This window comes from Chrysochloris asiatica, unplaced genomic scaffold (assembly GCF_000296735.1).
Source record: "Chrysochloris asiatica unplaced genomic scaffold, ChrAsi1.0 scaffold00405, whole genome shotgun sequence".
Taxonomy (NCBI): Eukaryota; Metazoa; Chordata; class Mammalia; order Afrosoricida; family Chrysochloridae; genus Chrysochloris; species Chrysochloris asiatica.
The window spans coordinates 437,575-444,990 of NW_006408923.1; the positions used below are offsets into that span (position 1 = coordinate 437,575).

General features: G+C 35.2%; 1 pseudogene; it reads right to left on the reverse strand.

The window, feature by feature from the left end:
* Positions 1-3,382, reverse strand: part of LOC102835796 — a 16,144-nt pseudogene extending 12,762 nt beyond the window's left edge.
* Between the last annotated feature and the right edge of the window lie 4,034 nt (positions 3,383-7,416).

Below are 7,416 nucleotides of genomic sequence, written 5' to 3' on the forward strand. Positions count from 1 at the left end.
ATTAAACCACAGCGCCACACCAGGACTATTTATCAGAGACATTGTTGTATGTCAAAATACATCTTGAAATGTTCTTTTAGATAATAAATGTGAAACCATTCCTCTGAATTTGGTTTTCAGATTAAAAATGAGCAATACCAGTCCATTTAAGCTAACTAATTCCTAGGATATTGATGTTTATGCATTCCATTTGATTTTTGACAACTTCCAAATTTCCTAGGTTCATATTCATACATTCCATGTTCCGATTAATAGTAGATATTTACATCTGTTTCTCCTTCTTTTGAGTTGTGCCTCATCAGAAAAATGATGATCCTGAAAGCTTTACACCGTTTGTGTCATCATGGTGAACTCTACTTTGAGGTCTCAGCTATTCCCCAGTCATATTTGAGTGCCTTACAACCTGAGTTATCATTTTATTGCACTTTATCTAACAAGATTCTGGTGCTTTTCATATGTTTCTATATTTAGTATTCTGGTGCTATATGACAGTGTTCTACCGTTTTTCATAAAGTTTTCAGTTATTAAATATTTGGATTTAAATATCTTTCCTTATTCCTAGTTTGGAAGCTCATCTGAAGCCTGTACACCATGGGTGACCCTTCTGGTATCTGAAATATTGTGGCATATCTTCCAGAATTATAGCAACACACAAGCCACCAGAGTTCACAAACTGATATATGAGTGGATGCTCAGGAATATAGAGGAAAATATCCTTATCAAAATCCTAGTCAATAGAATTCAACATCATGTCAAAAAAGAAATTAATACAACATGTCAGTTAGATTCATTCCATGATGCAAGGATATTTCAATATTAGAAAAACAAAACAATGTTTTCCACTATTTAAATAAAACAAAGAAAGAGAACTATATGATGCAGAAATTTCTTTTGACAAAATCTAACATCCACTCATGATAAAAGCATTCAACAAATTAGGCATACAACGGAAATTCAAGTACATAATAAAGAGCATATACACAAATCTAACAGACAATACTACCTTCAATGGAGAAAAACTGAAAGCATTTCTTTTGTGAACAGGAACCAGACAAGAATGCCCTTTACTACCACTCCTATTCAATATTGTATTGTCTTAGTCAGAGCTCTAAGTCAAGAAAAGGAAATTAAAGGCATCCAAATTGGCAACAAAGACATAAAAACCTCTCTATTTACAGATTGTATGATCCTATACATAGTGGTAAGGAGCTCTGGTAGCATAGTGGTTACGAATCGGGCTGAGAGCCACAAGGTCAGCAGTTTGAAACTACCACTGTTCCATGGGAGAAAGATGAGGTGTTTTGCTCCCGTAAAGATTTACAGCCTCAGAAACCCATGTACAGGGTTGCTATGAGTCAGAACTGACTCCAAGGCATACAACAACAACAACATACATGGTGGTAGAGTCAGTTCTGACTCACAGAGATCCTGCATAGGGTTTCTGAGGCTGTAATATTTATAGTAGTAGAAAGTATCATCTTTCTTCCATGGAACAGATGGTAATTTCCAACTGCTGACCTTGAAATTAGCAGCCCAACTTATAAATATTATGCTACCAGAGCTCCTCTACATAGGAAATCCTAAAGGCTCAGCAAGAAAATTATTGGAAGTCATTGAAAATTTCAAAAAAAGTTGTAGGGTATGATATACTTAAACAAAAATCAGGAGGATTCCAATATATTAATAAAGACAGCTCTGAAAAGGAAATTAGGAAAGAAATACCATTTATAATAATCACCCAAAAGATGAAATACTTAGGAATAAATCTGAGTAGAAAAACAAAAGTTCTATACAAAGAAAACTACAAAACACTACTACAAGAAACCAGAAGAGACTTACAAAAATGGAAGAATATATCATATTCATTGACAGGAAGACTTAACATTGTGAGAATGTCAGTACTACAGAAAACAATCTATAGATATAACAGAATCAAATTCAAATGCCAACATCATTCATTAAAGACAGCTAAAAACTGATCACTAATGCTATATAGTAAAGAAAAGAGACCTCACATAAGCAAAACATTACTTAAGAAAAAGATCATAGTTGGAGGCCTCTCACTTCTTGAGGCCACAGCCACAGCCACAGTGGTCAAAAAGAGATTGGTACTAGTACAATGAAAGATATATATATCAAGTGAATAAAATTGAGAACAAGAAGTAAATCCATTCACATACACTCAGCTAATATTTAACAAGTGGCCAAAATACACTAAACAGGGAAGAGATAGTCTTTTCAGCAAATGGTACTGGCAAAACTGGAAATCTATTTGTACAAGAATGAAACAAGACCCATATTTCACACCATATACAAAAATTAACTATGAGGATTAAAGATCAAAATTTAAAACCTAGAAATATAAAAATCATCAATGAAAAAATAGGAACAAACTTAGGAGTGCTAATATATGGCATATATACATAATTAAACATTATTAAAAACACACAAACAAGAGAAGACAAAATCAATGACTGGGATTCCTATATATTAGACACTTATGTGCATTAAAATATTTCTCCAAGAGATTAAAAAAGGAGGTGATATTCACATTTTGAGTTGTGTCCCATCAGTAAATGAAGGTCCAGAAAGCTCTACTCTACTTGCATCATCATGGCCAGCTCTACTTTGAAGAGGCAACTCTTTCATACTTGTATTTTGAGTGTCTTCCAATCTGAGGTGCTCATTTTCCGGCACTATATCTGATAATACTCAGTTGTAAGCTGTGTGGTGCTGTGTGTTAATGTGCTGGATTGCAAGATTCAAGGTAGTTCAGCAGTGGTTCAAGCTCACCAGTCACTTCTTGGAAACCCTATACAGGGTCTCTATGGATTGGAACTGATTTGACAGTACTTAACAACAACAACAAGCCGATCTCTTTTGAAGCCACTGCTTTTATTGAATTTTTTTTTTTTTTTTTTTGAAGGCATCTAAACAAGATTAAACCTAGCTGCAAAGAATGGCATGGAGGTCATGTCAGACTTTCTGTGTAATCACAAAGAGGATGGAAAATCTAATTCACAATCAGCCTAAAGCCAATTCCTATTAAACAGAAGCCAGGCATGTCTCCACCCTACAACCTTCTTAACCATTTCCAAATATCCTTCCCACAGCACTTTCTGCTTCTCATCTAGTTTTGATTATCCATTGCAGGGGCTACATAGACCTCAGATCTACTCTTGTTAGGCAAGTGTTACAGAGCTCCTTTAGCAAGTTTGTATTTGCCCAAAGGGCACAATTTCCAAGCCAGACTTTTGTCTGCTTTACTCAATCCTTGGACTGGGGAGATGGCAGCAGCTCTTACTCACCATGTCACCACCTCTGTTCTCATCACTTTTCCAGGTAGAGATCTCACACTCCTGTCATGCTCTTCTGGGATCATCTGTCCCTGCTTCTGAAAAGGCTCCTTTTAAATCTAGCAGTAACTAATCCTGTTAAGTGCCATTGAGTCAGTTGTAATCCATAGCAACCCTGTATAGGGTTTCTGAGGAGCAGCTGGTAAGCTTGAACCAGAGGCCTTTGCAGCACAGCTCATTAACCCACAGCACCACACCAGGACTCCATCCTGGAGTTAGGATTTTTTATGGTATTAATCAGAGTCCTGTTGTGGCACTGTGGGCTAATGCATCAGACAGCAAAGTCCCTTGAACTGCAAGGTCTGTGGTTCAAGCTCACCAGCTGCTCCTTGGAAACCCTATACAGGGTTACTATGGGTTGGAGTCAACTCAATGGCTCTTAAAAAAATAACAAGCATTTATTTGGTGGGTGTTAAAAAGATTTTGGATGGAACATCATATCAAGCAAATTCCAGAATACAACAAGTGTATAACTGAGACAATTTGTCTACAACCATCCACTGATTGCTGACACATGTTTCAGCATGGTGTTTTTTTTTGGAATAAACCTGTCCACGATTCAACTTCAACCCTAGTAGCATAATTGTTTTGTCTTGCCCTTATACATTAAAATTAAAATTAAAATGAATAAGAGTTATAGCCAATAATTAAACAATCATTACATTTATTATTTGATATAAAATTTAGAATCATCTTATTTTATGAAATTAAAATATTCTTGCAATGAAAATTAACACTAGAAAATTCCTTCCCATTGACATTTTATAGCTTCATATATTATCTGTAGTAGTATAATGTATACAAATGATTCTTCTTTATAATATAGCAAAAATGGATGATTTGAAAATTAATTATTTGTCATAATAACTTAAAAAATAATATATTGGACATAACATAATCTTAAACTTTATTTATTTCTCTATTTAAAACTAAGAAGTTTTATTTTCAAGTTAGCATTCTTTGTTCAGAAACTTGAGATAAACATGGCTATAAAGGTGTTTTAAGTAGAAGCAGAATGGTAAAATTATTGATTCTGATCTCATAAAAATATTAAGTATTTTTTCATTTATATGTTTATCCATGTCATCATCCAGAAATAATTTTAAATTATTTATTAATTATATATAAGGCCTAAAGTAAATTAGAAGTTATTTGAATGAAAACAGCATTTAAAGATTTTTATTTTTAGAAAGTAATTTTTTCTAAATTTACTGTAAATTTTTATAACATTTTCATTCCCTAGAGTCTAACATTGTTAAACTATTTTTTAAAAGTTTGAAACCATATTTTTTTATTCAGAGTATGCTATTTGCTTTTATCAAAACTTGCTATTTTTCCCAAAACTTTATATTTTGATAATATTTTGAAATGAAAATATTTCTGTATTCATAAAATATCTAAGAGTGGTTAAATACTTCTATGTGTTTTGCTTCTCCAATCAGTCCAGGGAGTAATAAAGGAAATTTGCGTGTATGATTCTTTAATTCCACAATGGGTTCAAATATAGGAAAGATTGTGCTGATGGTAAGACCATGCCATGTTTTGTTCTGTTGTACACAGGGTTTCTATGAGTTGAACCAACTTGATGATACCAAGCCACATTTTTTATTAAGGCTTGCAGACCCGTGGTTATAATTTAGTTCCATATGGTGCTATTTACTAAAATAATGCAGTGACTAAGGACACCTGCTGCATCATAATTCAATAATTTTGAACATGAATAAAGACAGATATTTGTGTGTTTATTTAATTTTTTGGTAAAAACAAAAACTCAGAAATGAGTTACCTAAAATTGATATATTTAGATGTTTTACAAGTTTTAATTGTTTGCCAGCCAGCAAAAATAGAAATAAAACCAAAAGCAAGCAAGCAAAGAAAACAAAACAAAAACCCTTGTTCTTTAGTTTAGTTAATTATAGTTTATTTGTATATATTTCCATATGTAAAAAAGACAGTTTTGCTGCTCAACCAGCTGCTTCTACACACTTTGGATCCCTGAATAGTGTTTCATGAATGATTTTCTTAGATGTTTTTAAATGCTCTCAACAAGCATTTTGTACTAAATGGTACAAAATAACAAATCCAAATTGGGCAGGGCAAAATGCCTGTACTCACAATTTACCACAACTCTGAGGACTGCCTTTCCAGCTCCTCATTTATCTCTGTCACTGGAACTCAAAACTGCTGTGTTGGTAAAGAAAGGCCAGGAAGAATTATCTACTGATTTATGTCATCTGTAGCGGTAGTAAACTGAGAAATTACGCCACAAAAAGCTAAAATAAGTAAAATAAAGTTGGGTATATCTTCTCAGTAATGAATTATCTATAAATTCACATCCTTCTGAATCATGAAATGCTTATCAAGCAATACTGTCATAAAGGTTCTTGAGTCCAGAATATTCCAAAGTGTTCAGGCAAATAGAATTGAATTGAAAAGGCTGTAGCTACCTTTCTTCATTGATTCTCTACATTTAATGGGTAGTACTTGAAAATAAGCACACACCACAGTAAAGAAATAACATATGTGATGAGAAAAGTTTGTTGTTATTCAGGCTAGTATCATAGTCTCTAAAATGTACATATGTTGAGAAACCTTAAATACTTACATATTAACAAGCCTATACAACAAGCCTAGTGAGCTCTGGTAGCGTTGTTGTTGTTGTTGTTAAGTGCCGTCGAGTCGGTTCCGACCCATAGCGACCCTGTACAGGGTTTCCGAGGGTGCAAATCCTTACGGGAGTAGAAAGCCTCATCTTTCTCCCGCGGAGCGGCTGGTAGTTTCGAACCGCTGACCTTAAGGTTCGCAGCCCGATTCGTAACCACTACGCTTACAAATCGGGCTGCGAACCTTAAAGTCAGCGGTTCGAAACTACCAGCCGCTCCGCGGGAGAAAGATGAGGCTTTCTACTCCCGTAAGGATTTGCACCCTCGGAAACCCTGTACAGGGTCGCTATGGGTCGGAACCGACTCGACGGCACTTAACAACAACAACAACAACAACAACATACAACAAGCCTACACATCATGTAAGGAGCTTTGGTAGCATAGTGGTTACAAATTGGGCTGCTAACCTCAAAGTCAGCAGTTCGAAACTACCAGCTGTTCCGCAGGAGAAAGATGAGGCCCTCGGTGCCCATAAAGATTTACAGCCTCGGGAAGCCATATACAGGATCTCTATGAGTTGGAACCAACTCCACGGCACACCACCACCACCACTATACATCATGTGGCACTGTAGGATCAGCACTGGACTGTGAACCAGTTAGTCGGCAGTTCAAACTTGCCAGCTGCTTCTCCAAAACCATATACGAGGTCAATATGAGTCACAACTGACTTGACAGCACTTTAACAACAACATACATCATATGTCCTGGTGTGGCGCTATAGGATAAGTACTGGACTGCAAGATCAGTTTGAATCTAAAGGTCGTTTTCAAACTTGCCAGCTGCTTCTGAGAAACCCTATAAAAAAGTCACTATGAATTGGAACTGACTCTATGGCACTTAGCAACAATAACAACAAATACATTTTATAAAGTAGCCATGGTGGTGTAATAGGTTACATGTTGAGCTTAAATAGTGTGCTACATGTGAGGTCAGCAGTTCATGCCCACCAACCACTCCATGGGAAAAATATAAGTCTATCAACTGTGAAAGATGTACAGCCTCCAAAACTCTATACATTGTTGATGGCACACAACCACCACTACCACCATACAGCTTGTACATCCCAATGAATTTTGTCCTTCAAGAATATCATTTTGTGAGGTTCAGTTGATGATAGGACTATGGTTTAAATTATGGACTGAATTGCCTGTTGAGACTTTTCTTTGGAATTGCCTTCAGTATCAATTTACAAAATACACAAAGTTTATTTTTATGTCTTTACACATTCACATCTTCATTATCCTCCAAAACCACCTGATTACCCAACACAAATGACAGATTCAAAACAAAAAGACTTTTGTTAGATTATAAAAGTACAAATTCCTTTTCTACAGTGAAGAACATGTATATGAATATACAACATAAAGGAAGACATAATTATATATATATATATTT